The sequence below is a fragment of the Candoia aspera genome, chromosome 3 (assembly GCF_035149785.1).
Source record: "Candoia aspera isolate rCanAsp1 chromosome 3, rCanAsp1.hap2, whole genome shotgun sequence".
NCBI lineage: Eukaryota > Metazoa > Chordata > Lepidosauria > Squamata > Boidae > Candoia > Candoia aspera.
This window is the reverse complement of record NC_086155.1, coordinates 171,915,609-171,930,104: the sequence shown is the minus strand read 5'-3', so window position 1 is coordinate 171,930,104 and position 14,496 is coordinate 171,915,609.

Sequence of the window (14,496 nt, the reverse complement as noted above, 5' to 3'; positions counted from 1 at the left end):
AAAACAAAACAACCAGCCAACCAACCAGCCAACCAACCAACCAACCAACCAACCAAAGGGTCATTAGAAATCCATGCTCAGTGGAATTTGGGTGAGTCAGTGTCTTTCACTTTCTTTGTGTTTTTGTATAGAAAAAATACAGATTAAAACATTATGGAGTTTTGTTCACCAAAAAGTATTATACTCAGAAGTATTACAGAAATTATATGGGATTTTTGCCTATCCCATCCCTGTTTGTGCTTTTGCAGGTTCAAGATGATACTCCATGCAACTGATATAGTAGACTGTGGTCCAGGAAAGCTTCTGTCATAATAAACGTGCTTGCCTTTAAGGTGTGACTAGCACAACTATTCTAGAAATCTTAAGATTCTGTTTTAAACTGGTCTATAGAGGAATGTGAAAAGACTTAAACAATACACCACTCATCTAAGGCATCACAAAAGGCTGGCAGAAAAATTCAAAAGATTATCATTATTTTCTCCCATGTGTCATTTCTTCCTGTGATAGACTACTTTCAATTGGCAGCTTTTTACTTTCTGCTAGAAAGAAAACAAGTTTATGTCAAGAAAACATAATCTGTAATACCAGATTTTGTAGTAAAAGAAAATATGTGTAGCAATTCACAAGCTGGCTTTCATTAAATTCTACATATTAACAGTTGCATAAAAAATGAGGTTTGTGCCCTCAGGCCTTGAACTCAATCACTTCATCTCTCCAAATATAAGTCCTATTTTAGCTTCTGCAGGGGTACAAGGTTACACAATGGACATTTTGAATTTTAAACCCAAGAGTGAATGAATGGTTAGCTCCAATTGGTGGATATCTGATTCATAAGTAGCTCAATACTGTGATGGAAGATGTTATTGTTGTTGCTAACATTTGGGATTCATGGATATATAACAAAATTGTGAGAACGTGTCAACTTCCTGGTTCATGTACAGGAAGCCATATTCAGTGTCATTTTGCTAAAAGCTGCAAACTGAAGTCAGCCAATAGAAGACTGATTATCTACTGCCCTCTCAGAGAGAGAATCCATATCCTGTGACTTGCTTTCTGCTTTCTTAACTTAGAAACTCTATAGCAAGTCTAGATTAGAAGACCAGCAGCATACTCTAAACCTCAAACAAACTTGCAAAGGGCTTCATGAATCAGAGCCTGGATATTTGTAGATCTGTTTGTCTCTAGTTATCTCTGCTTATCCATCAAGATCTGATGGGATTTGCATATTCTGGGTCCCATTATCGTTTTACAGAACCCAGAAGTGCTGGGTTCTCTGTTCATACGTCTGCCCCATGGAATAACATTTCCCTGGAGACACAGATGGCCCTGACCCTACTACAGAAGCCTTGAAGTCTTGGTTCTTCCCACAGGCACTGGGCTTGGAAATTATCTGAGCCTATTTTTAATGTTCTGAATGTAAGTTGCCTCCAATACAACGTGTGTGGGTTTTTAATTTGTTTTTTTAAACTTCTCTTAGCCACCTAGAGTTTCATATTAAGTGGGCAGCCATACAAATTGAAATAGTAAGAAATTGATTCTAATTGATGTGGTTTAATAGACAATAGTTACAGGTTTATCTAAAGGGTTGATAAGCCTTCTTCTTGTTTTGCTTCTAGGATCCTCAAGCAAATAATTCCCAATGAATTCCTCTTTAGCTATATTCAGTTATGTGTATAAGGAATTGTGTAAGTCTGATCTAGTTAACAAAATACAAAATATGCCTTATGAGATAGGATAGATTGGTGGCCCTATTCACTTCTTAATCAAGAATAGGATACTTTCACATAGAAGTCTGACCCTACCTGAGGACCTTCTCCTATCCCAACATTTACCTGCTGAACATAAATGTTCAAAAAGGAACTGCCACACATGACTAGTAGGCATTACTCTTCCTACTGCCATGTTTAATGTATAGAATTTGGAGGCAGGAGAACCTAATTTACCACTGATGTACTACTGTTCTGTACAAGCAAACTTTTGCACCAAATTGGCAGTGACAACAAAGCTTGGAGATAAACAAGGTGAACCATTTAAGTGCTGTAGTTTTCAAGTTTCCAGTACTGACAGAATCTGACTCTCATAAATGAATTTTAAAAAGAAGTGTAATGAATCAAATGCATGTTCATGTTAATTTAAATAATTAGATAAATTATTTAAAGCCAAAGCAGGACACAAGATCTTCTTTCAGTTTTAATACTATTATATTGAATGTATCTATGTGAATCAAAGAAAACAATAGGATTGTATTATAAATCTCCAGGAAATGGAGGAGCTGGGTTATGAAAATGTCCTTAGCAATGATTCAGTGACAAGGACTAGTATAGCCTGAAGCAGGGAGTCTCTTGCTAATAGCTAGTTTTTCTCATCACAACAAAGGCTAGTTTAAGGGATTGTATTACACATTTGTTTAAGAAAGAGCATGTTAACTTCCATATGGATTGTTAAACAATGTGTTTGCCAGGACACTGCAAACATGGGAAGGCATGTTTATCTTATAAAATAGCACACTAAAGGTCAGGGATTGGAGATAAAATATTTGTATTTTGAGTAATATAATCAAATCTGCAATCTGAACTAGAAACATTTATCAGTAGACAGATGTAGACAAAATGAAGCTTGTAGACCATTGCAGCCTCTATTTACTTTGAACAAAAGGAAACAGAATGTTAGTTCAGAAAGATTACCAGCCTTCAGTCAAAAAGATATTTTTTAAAGTTTTAGTTGATTTTGGCTTATATTTCTTCAGGGGTTAATGTTATATGCAGTTTCCAACCATAAGGAGCTAAAACAAATGAACAAGCAAACAATACTATTAAAACTGATCTTCAGATTCCTGCTGACTACATAGAGATGCTTATATTTTCTTGGCTGTGAGATTGAACTGGTTTTTTGGGATTCACTTTCTTCATCTGGAATTTTTTAATTATTAACATTATTTCCCATAATGTTCCCCCTCCTCCTCCTCCTCCTCCTCCTCCTCTAACCCAAGATTGGCTGAGGGTTGCTACTTTCTATGACATTATCATCATCGTCGTCATCACAAGTTTGGAGATTTCTTAATCACAGTTTTGGAATAAGTCTATTCCAGTTTTATTGTAAGTTTTATTGCAAACCACCCAGAGTCCCTTTTGGGAGATGGGTGATGATAAATTTGATTAATAATAAATAAATAAGTCACAATTGGTAGGTTCACACTTTCTTTTGGGTATGCGTGTGTATACTTAAATATGTTGTGTAACATGAGGTGAGTACGTCCAAGTGAATATAAAGCAAATAATAGATTTTTAAAACGTTTTTCATAATTTGTGATGAGACTAATTTTATAACATATTAATAAAGGGACATAAAACTACAGGATGGTACACCAGAGGCACCCTTGTTTGCTAGTCTGTTTATCTCCTCTTTAATTGCCTGACTTTAGCAGGTCAAGGACTAGAGACAGAAAAGTCTAATGTACCACGTAGTTTCCCCCTACAATCTGTGGCATTTGCCCATGCAGAATAAACTCTGTCCAGGTCTATTAATACTCCATCAAGTTGATAACTCTTAATATGCATCAACATTTCCAAATGATCTAATGCTACACAATTCTGTAATTTGTTTTTAAAAGTGTCCATTAAATCCAGCTTCACTGGATGATAGGAATGTTCCTCCAAGATACATCAATTTTTCCAGATCCTGAAATTATTCAGTCTGATATGCAAATGTCACCATGTTTGAATAACACTGCTTTCTATTGAGGTTTTTTCTTTTTCTTTTTTTGCCAAACTTGTACTGATTGACTATATCTGAACAGTATGAATTATTCAGTTTCCTGGTAGTGCTTTTTTATTTTCTTAATTGATTTTGAATGCAGATGAAGTTTCTTAGCAAGGAATAATTTACTTTTTTGTGTGCATACAAAGTTCTGCCATGTGTGCTGAGCTCATGATGTGTGAACACTGAGGGAACCTTAATTAAATGTGATAATTCTTAGCTTCCTACATTTTAGACTTCTAATATTTGTTTTTTTCATGTGCCCCAGATTCTCTTGTTACATTTTGTTCTGGATATTATCTGCTCATCCATCTCTTTCCCTTTTCTATACAATATACTTACTAATACTTTTTGTATAATTCTTATTAACATTCATTATTTTATTAATTCTATACAATACTCTTACTATAATTTGTGTTAAAGCTACTGCTGTTCAAATAATGGATCATTATCTCTATACTGAGAAGATGGAGTTAATCATACTTTCTCCTGAAATCCCCCTTAACTTTCCCAATCTGTCCCAGAAACATTGTTCTTCTTTTCTTCTTAGCAAACTGAGAGCTCAGCAACCCGAGAACCTAGTGATTCATCTTGTTATTTACTAGCTGATCTAGCTTAAGGTTTATGGGGTATCTATCTATCTATCTATCTATCTATCTATCTATCTATCTATTTATTGTTCACATTTATATGGCCACCCATCTCACACAAGGCAACTCTGGGCAGTATACAGCAACTATTCATGCTATTAAAATTTTATCTAAAGTCCCAACTAACTAGCTTGCTCTCATTCTCTCTCTCTCTCTCTGTCAACATACTGTAAATAAACATCACTGCAGGGTTTTTCCTCTATTATTCATTCATTCATTCATTTTGCAGTATGACATTATTCAGGACAAAGCTTTACACTGACAGCATAGACATCCAACAGAAGCCACGATGAAGTAATGCATAATTGAAGAAATACAGTAATACAGAATATATAATTTTCATGATTTGTGTTATGTGATCATGGTGCAAATGGCAAAAAGCATGTATGACATCACTTGTCCCCCTCTTTACTTCACAGAAGGTCATGCTGGAAATGAAACAATGAATGTATTATTCAAATCACAAATTAGAATTGAATTAACTCAACTCTTCAAATTCTATTTTTTCATGAAATTAAATAAGAACTTGGCTATTTGTACACACTCTGAGAGCCAGTTTGGTGCAGTGGTTAAGGCACCAGCCTAGAAACTGGGAGACCGTGAGTTCTAGTCCTGCCTTGGGCACAAAGCCAGCTGGCTGACCTTGAGCCAGTCACTCTCTCTCAGCCCTAGGAAGAAGGCAATGGCAAACTACTTCTGAAAAACCTTGCCAAGAAAACTGCAGGGACTTATCCAGACAGTCTCTAAGAATCAGACATGACTGAATGGATTAAAAAGAAAAAAGAAAAGTTCTTTGGACAAGACATTAAGACTACATATTGGAAAACATTTTTTGCCTGTTTAATGACTCTACTCAGGTAGTTGAAATTAGGAATGATGTATTCAGGTGAATGTTACCTGTGTAATAATTTAGTGGCATAACTGGCATATATATATTTGTTATATACCATTTTTTGGATTAATTTAGAGATATTTATTTTATTTATATTTATTTATAAATATATTCACCACCCATCTCTGCCTCATGCCTTATTATTTCTTAAGTCCTTCTTATTTCATATAACCACATTTCAGATATTATTTAGAAGATGTTTAGTAATGGTTAAATGTTCTAGTTACATTAATTGTGACTAACAGCAGAACAAATCATTTTGCAAAATTGGAAAAATATACAAACAATATTCTACTAATTTGTAGCAAAGAAAATAAATTTATACCTGTTTGAATCTTAGGGAAAACTTTCTAACACTTTGATAGCCTTAGAGTAATAGCAATTGCTGTGATATACTATTAGCATGAGCTTTTACTTTGAGTTAGTTTCAATATAAGATCTTTTTAAATAGCACATATGTAAAAGTTTCCTTATGGATGAAAGAGATGCAATATAAAAGTTCTGCATTCATTTCAATTTAAAATATATACAGCTATAAAATTCCCCGTTGGCACTGAGGCAGTTGGACTGCAGTCCCATTTCTCCAATTTAATAGCTCCATAGCGATACGGTGCACTCCCATGTCTATGTACATTTCAAGGCCCTCATTAGCCACTCTGTGGGCAATTTGGATTGGAAGGAAGAAAGAAAGGGTTAACAGTTCCTCCTAACACAGCTACCCAAATTCCAGTCATGGAATTCTCGAGAGTCAAGTGACTTGCTGCTGAATGTTGATGAGTATGCATCTACTTCCAAAGGTTTTCATTACCCTGCAAATGTTTTACTTTGACTGAATACTTCAGCTGTTCTAAAAAAAAAGACTTACCTAAGAAGGCAGCTGTGAAGGGAATAGTTCTACTGCTTCTAGATCATGGATGGGGAAGCTCTGACCCTCTAGGAGTTGTTAAACTACAATTCCCAGCACTCCTTACTATTAGTCATGCTGTCTGGAACCACTGGAAGCTGAAATACATCATCTGTAGGTAAAGGTAGGTAAGTCAAGTGATGTTTATTCAGTCAATGAGCACAGCATCATCTATAGGGCCAATATAAATGGTCAGAGGATTGGAGACAGAGAAAAAGAAACCCAGAAAGTCAGGAAAGACAAGCTACAGATATTTTTACTTAGACAAAATGAAGTATTTTTATATTTCCTCTGTTGAATTTCCAGAATTTCAAAGTGACTGATAATAATGTATGCTTGACTGATTTTTTCAATCAATGTTCAGTCACTTTATTGATGACATCTGCCATGCCTCTGCAAAGACTATTCAAAGCATCTGTTACCTGGATACACTCTGAGTTTGACTCTGGCTGAGTGTGGGTCCTTCGGAATTGACCAAGGCATAGTCTGGCATGGTTATCTGGGAAGAGCTCAAACTTGTTGATCCCAAAGAAGTGGGAAGGGTCCTTGGGATAAGTGTGGGCACCTGTGTACCAGATCCACCTCCTTCCTGGCTGATTAAGGCCTCCACAGTGATGATATGTGGTTGGATCGAGGTAGTGGTGAATGCATCTTTTAGGAAGGGATTCGTTCCACTGTCTCTTAAAGAGGTGATGGTTCACTCCCTCATCATGAGACTATTCTTAGATATGAACAATTTTCATCCTTTCGTTTTTAGGTATGATTATTGAAAAGGTGTTTGGCTTGCAATTGCAGAGGGCCCTGGAGGAAATGAATTATGCATGGGCCATTTTCAGTTGGGTTTCAGACTGGGATATAATACTGATAGAACTTGTAGATGCCCTGTGGCAGGACCAGGATGAGTGTAATATATCCATCCTGGTTTTCCTTGATCTCTCAGTACCCTTCAGTACCATCAACCATGGAATCCTTCTGGATCAGCTTCAGCATTGGGAATGGGAAGCAGGGTGGTCCAGTGGTTCTCTTCCTTCCTCTGAGACCAGTAGCAGGCAGTGTTGGGGGAGAAGAGAGATCTATCTCTAGACTTGTGCTTTGTGGAATTTCTCAGGGTTCTAACTTCTCTCTGTTCCTACTTAACATCTACATGAAGCCACTGACTGAGGTCATCCAATGTCATGGAGTTAAATTTCATCAGATACTTGTCTACACAAGCTGACCAAGTGATGCTGTCAGGGTTCTTTCCCAATGTCTGGAGGCTATGGGGATTTGGATTGGGAAGAACAGGCTTTGGTTCAACTCATGCAAGATTAAGTAGCCATGGATTTTAGAACTTTCTCTCCCAAGATCTAGAGACTTTCATTTTTAGTTCCAAATGGGACTGCAGACAGAACTGGTGCACAATTCTCAGACTCATGACTCCTGCTTGAGAACCAGGTCTTAGTTGCCCAAGAGGACCTTTGCACAACTCCATAATTGCATCCATTGATCAGTTGGGATGATCTCCTCACAGTTACTCATGACTTGATCACCTCCAACTTGGACTATTGCAATATGCAATAGTGTGGCTGCCCTTGAAGACAATTTGGAAGCTGCAGTTGGTCTAGAATGCATCAGCAAAGGTAGTTATGATATAACACAGTATGTCCTTCTAACACCACTACTTTATGAGCTGCACCAGCTTCCAATTGGCTGCTGGTTCCAAGATGCTGGCTATCACTTAGGAAGCCCTTCATGGCCCAGGGTTGGGTTACTTGCACAACTGCCTAGCTCCAATTATGTCTACCTGTCTCATGAGATCCAACAGAGTTAACCAAGTTTCCTCCATGAAACAATGCCATCAAATGGAACCCAGGAGCCATGCCTTCTCTATTGCAGCATCTGCTCTTTGGAATAGTTTATCCTGCAAGATAGGGATGGCACCAACCCTGTTAGCCTTCTAGAAGACTTTAAAAACTCAGCTTTTTCCCTAATCACTGAGTTAGGATGTCAAATGAGCCTGTCCAGAAAATGGTTTAGGACTACTTAACAAGTTGTGCTTTGGGTCTTGATTTGTGCTGTTTTATTTTGTGTCGTGGTTTTGTTTTTGTTTATCTCGTATTTTTTTATTTTATGTTAGCCATTCAAAGTTGCATTTGCAAGTTGAGCAGCCATATAAATCATTTAAGTAAGATACAATAAATAAAAATAATTTATTTTTTATTTTTATTTATTAGAGGAATTTAAAAGCAACAGAAATGTTTCTTTTAAGAGTGAGATCAGGACTTCTGTTGAAATGCTGGATGAAGATCGGATAGTCAAGTTGAAGAAATTAAAGGGAGAGATCGAGTTGCAAGCCATAAGTGAAATTGATCTTCTGATGGAACGCCATGGGAAAGAAGGGGTTATTATGTATGAGAGTCCTCTTGAAGAGAAGTCAGAGTTTTTGAGGGGGGCAGTTGGGCTGTTTGATTTTTCTAAGAAAAAAGCTCTGTGTGTATTGTGGGGATATGTACTGTAAATGCTCTGGTTTATTTTGAAGTGGGATAAGGGTTTAAGAATATTCATCTAGATCGCTTTTAGGGTTTGACTGATTTCATTCATCTTCAACAATTTGGATTAAGATTATTAAAGTATAATTAAAAAAACAATACATGTTTGGTTTGGGGTTTAATATGATTAAGATTATTAAAATTGTTGTATTATCAAGTATAATGGAAGACAATTTATATGTTCTTTAGTTTGATCTTTACTATAGTGGACAGGAATGCATAGAATAGTAGTAGGAAGGAAATAAATAAATGTTACGTTCACGGGGGAAGTTGATTAAGAGAGGTGTGTGTGTGTGTATATATATATTATTTTATTATAAGGGGAGGGGGCAACTGTATTTAGTGATTTTTATAATGTGCCAGTGGAATGATTTATAGAAATAATGTGAGTTTGGTTTAACATAGAGTAAGGGATTAATTATGGAAAATTGTTGTATATTCTTGCTGTTAAAAGTCAGAAGTTACTTCTTTTTGTAATCTTGAAAATTTTTCTCTTGTGTTTCTACACTTCTTTAGTTTTTTCTTTTCTTCTTTTTAGTTTTTTGTTTTTCTGTAGCTTTTACCTTTGCTTGAAACTTAATAAAATTCTTATAGTAAAACAATAAAAATCATATCCATGAAGAATAGAGAAATGCTGCCAATAGGAACTAAATGTGTAAAACCAGAACATAACATAATACTGTCAATTTCTTATTTGAATCTCTTAACAAAATGTTAGACAATCTGGCATTGTTTATTATATTAACTAAGGGGAATGTCAAAACTGAAGAGAAATTCAAAAGTGACTTGAAATAATTCTTTAGGAAAAATGATCACTCAGCAAAATAATGGAGATGAGATGCATTCCACTTTAACCTGTAAGTAAACTATGCCATTTTTAATGGTAATTAGTTTTTTCCCTCTTTCTCATTTGATTTATTAAAATATGAGACAATGTCTCTCCCCCTCTCCTCCTTTCTTTTCCTCCCTATTTCCTTCCTCAATTTGATGTCGTTTGTATAGCCATATACAGATTGGCTGCAAAGGCCTCAAGTAAGGTGAACAGATGTTGGAGGTAGGGGTGGAGGAGATCTAGGTGTCCATCCCCCCCCACTTTTCCATATTACTCTACTCAGCTTCACAATGGGGAGAAAAATAGTAGGCAATTTACATTAGGGTAAATCATTGGCAAACTCTGCAATAAATCACTTAGATAAGAAAACTTTTACAACTGTTTGTGCAGATTAAGTCAATAATGAAAGAAACTTTTTTCCTCCTTTGTTGTTCTGCCAGCAGGTTGTCTAAAACATCTGCTCTGGTAATATGTCACAAGCAATAGTTGTTGCAGGTTAGACTAGTCCATAATAGAAGTAAATGTATTTTTAAATGCCAGGTCCTAAAAGAAGACAGATCTACTTGGTATCTCATTATAAAAGAAATAATTTTCATGTCACCCCATCAGCAGCTGTGCAGCTTTGAGGAGAGCTTGAAAGGTCACGATCCATACCTTTTAACTCTTAACTAATTTACTATGGATCTAGGAGAGGAGGGGGGGGGAATATACATGCCAGAACAATCGTGATTTTCAGTGGTGAAAAAATGTATGCTTGATTTTTTAAAATAAAAAACTGAATAATTTTCTCAATTTTGAATTATTGTTGGTGAACCATCCTTTCCTTCTAGGGTAGAAATATCATTATGCCTCTAGAACTATATAATGTAGAAAAAATTCAGCATTTTTCCTACCAGATCTCCTTCATACTAATGAAAGACCATTTGTTTTTGTTTTAATTTCTTATTGAAGAACAGAATTTCAGATACTCCTCCTCTGGGTGAGGTAGGTAAGGCATACATGTACATGATCAGTCTTCATTGTATATTCATTTTCCTAGTGGTCTATTGCCCCCCCCCCCCAACAGCCTAGAACTACCATAGCTAGACTACAAAAATCCAGTCAAAACTGGATGTTTGGATCCAAACCAGGAAAGTTACTTTGAATGGGCATAAGTACACACATCATACCTACTCCTTAAAGAAGTTGCTTCCTTTCCGAGGGATCACACTGTAGCCTCACAATTCCAGATTAAAAATGCATTTGAGTTAAGGAGGCACTGACTGGGTGTGGCAAGATACTTTGGAGCAGGCAATGCCTCCTAAACTCAAATATATATTTTCCCGAATCATGGGGTTACTGTTCAATCCAAGGAACTGAAGGTTCGGCTTGTATTCAGCTCAGCTTCAAAACTTGCAGCTTCATGTAGCAAGCATGTTTACACTCAGAAGCACCTTTTCAGCTTCAGATTGAAAGTTCTGAACAGGCCTAATAGTCATACTCTGGCTTCATTAAAACCCAAGAAACGAAATCAGGATGGAATTCCTCCCATTGCTTTTTCCCCACAACTGAGGAGTTTAAGAGGAAATAATAATAGCAACACCAGCATTCTCCAGCAATAAAGTAATACCATCTCTACCTCCAACTCAAAATAATCTCTGAGAAAAACTGGAAAGTTCTCCATCCCCTTTGGAGAAGCAAAAGTTGACAAGATTTTGGCATAGAGTTACCTAAAATCTTCCCTCCACCTTATAATTATATTTTGACAGAGACATTCTTTATCATTCCTTTTCATCAGTGTCTGGAAGCTTTCAGCTGCTACCAGGTCACCAACAGGGCCCATGGCCAATGCCTGTGTTTAGCAGTGCCAGGCCAATAACCACTCTTTTCATTTCTAAGTGCCTCCAATCCAGTGGCTTTGCTGCACTGTGGAAATTAAAGGAATAGTCTAAGCCAGGCACTCTGATTATAGCCCATTAAGACCTGCTAGAAGTCATTTTTCCCCAAGGCTCCCTTTCAGCTGAATCCAACATTATGTTTTTAAATACAACATTCTACTTTTCTGCACTTCCCAAAGGCAACTAAAACTTTGGATCTTATATTATGCTGTACTTGATCTTAGCTCAAAAAAATCCAAGAAGGATTCCTTGCATATTGCTAAATAGAATTCCAGTGAAAGGAAAAAGAGCCTTTAACTTGTGTCTCTCAGTAGTTGGAATTTTATTGCTGCTGTCACCTCTATGGTCCAACCAGGACTTAAAAGAAATGGGAGGTTGTTTGCAGAAATAGAGATGGGGTTGGTAATGCATTGTCTCCAGATGCCTTGAATTTTAAATCCCACAAGCAGCCTGTATGGTCCTCAGTGAGAACAAATACCTGGAGAAATTTAGTGCTCTTTCCTGCATTTAGAAGAATTCAAGGTTCCCAATGCTTACACCTCTTTTGAAAAGAGTATTACAAGTCACTGAAGCTCATATCGAAGCAGAGTTTGTCTGCAGCTCTACTGATATCCCACCTGAGGCTGCACCTCCCAGAACTGTGCTATCACAATCTATGATTCCATTTTGAATTATTACCACAGGGCTGAGATATTCCAGAAAATGAGCCATTTTGAGTTGTCATATTTTTTATAAAAGGATAAGAATGAAAGCAACCTTGGAAGGCTGAGGACCATATCCAAAAATATATTACAGTGAGCTGTATCAAATTTACCATTTTTAGATGCATGCAATTATACAATTTGCCTACCATTTCTTCAAACACTATAAATAGCCAACCAATAATTGGAGTATTGTACAATATTTTTGCAGACTCACATGTGATAATGTGTGAAATAGGAATAATCCCCCCCCAAGCTAATTAACTCATGTCCCTTTATTTGAGAATAAAAGGGAATACAAGAAAATATCTGAATCTCATTCAGTGGTTCAAAATGGTAATTCTTATCTTAATATAAGTTGGAGTTTTCATGACATGGCAAAGACGATGGGCGATCAAGGGAATAGAATGGAAATTATTAGTGATTTTGGTATCCTTGTTAGGCTGCTACTTTACTTGCTTATATAAAAACCCTTGTTTGTTCTAGTACAGAATTTTGTCCCTCATGACTAGATTGCCTATTTAATGCCAAAGAGAGGTTTAAAAGAGAAGATAATCAGGTTTTGCATTATAATTCATTCATGTGCCATGGCTATTAAAAAAACATTTATTTCCTACAGACTCCACCATATGGATCTTGTCTAATGTTTCTGTATAAAGAAATTAAACAAATGTTAAATATTTCAAAGCCACAAAGAAGAAGTGAAAGGAAAGGGGGAATTCACAACTCTTGGAAGCAAAAACTGTCTTAGAAAAATGGGACTTGATTTGCTGTGCATTGATATCATACAATAATGCCTTGGCCTAAATGACTTTCAATGTTTTAACCAAATTACCCTTTAAATTACCAGCCAACTGCCAGATGCTTTCCTCATTTATGTCCTCTGTAATTCAAATTCCTTCTTAATTTAAACAAGTGAGATGTGATAAATGTCTCTTTAGTTTAAAAGAAACAGACATGCATCGTTGTTTGGAAGTAGAGTCTCAAGCATTTATTGGGGCATGCAGTTCACAGCCTCGGAGCTCAAGGCAACCTCAGATGACCCTTTAGTAAGGAGAGGATTATAGGGGAGCAGCATACAAGTCCATTATTAGCATCTCTGGGGCCCAACCAGGATGGTGTGGCTTCCCTTAGCATCTTTCCTTGCTTCTAATTTTGATGGGAAGAGATATATGGAAGAGACATATACATAGTAACAGATCATTATTTGTATGCTTCTGGGTTTTCACTTTTAATTTTTTGCTACAATAAAATGTATTATTCCCTTGTTCTTAGCAACAGACCCGCCACCCCTGCCATTTTGCTAAGATTTTCTTTAAGTCCAGATCAGGAAATAGTTTTTTCCTCCTTGAAAGGGCAATAAAGAGGTAGAATTTTAGCTGTGATTTACAATGAATAACAGGACTGGCCAGAGGTGTCCCAGGGTGTGGTCAAGAGTCAAGGATGCAGCTACAACTGTGCAGTTGAAGATCTGCTTGTTTTTTATGTGCAACTATTTTGATCCTATCCTGTGGACACCTCTGGGACAGGCCAAAGAAGCCCCATTGCCACACCAGCACATAAACTCCAGAGAGTAAATCTACTTAATGGGCCAAAGTGTGAGTAGGGTATCTTATGCGCCTTTATATTATTTTCAGATATCCTCTGCTTCTTGAGCTTTTAAACCATCAAACTGGGAATCTTACTCCAATCATAATGGAAATATGGATAATGTACTACCAATTGATTAAACAGGCCAATCCAGAGACATATTAGCAGAGATGTTTGTGTTTGTCATTGATTGCCACATACATATTTACAGATGTGTACATGTGCAAATTCTAGTGGAGAAAATGCTACAAACCTGTACAATTACATCTGTGATTGAATCTCTTCTTTTCATATAATGTTCAGCTAAAAATATAATTATATAATCTGAAAATGGTGTGGAGGCTTCAAATAAAGTCAGATTAAATCACATGCAAAAATCAAGAATAAACTTTATTTTGGAATAAAGAAGTAACTACTCATTGTTTTTCTAGTAAAAAAAGAGAAGAGCTCTACATTCCAGACTCAGGGGAATTAAAAAGGTATGGAAATCACTGACTGGATAGCTCTGTACTTCGGTTAAGATTATTCCAAGAAACTCCTATCAGATGTTGTATAACCAAGGTATTATTCATGATGTTACCGAATCCTGTTTTAAAGGTTCAGGAATGATAACATCAGGGGAATTTTTTTTTAAAAAAAGCTTTAAGTGACTATTAATCTTAAGAATACTGAGGATGACATTGTAAAGTGTGATTCAGCATCTCTTCTTGTAGACTCAGTAGAAATAAGGAATAGCTTCTAATCTCCTTCAAAAAAAACAAAAGCT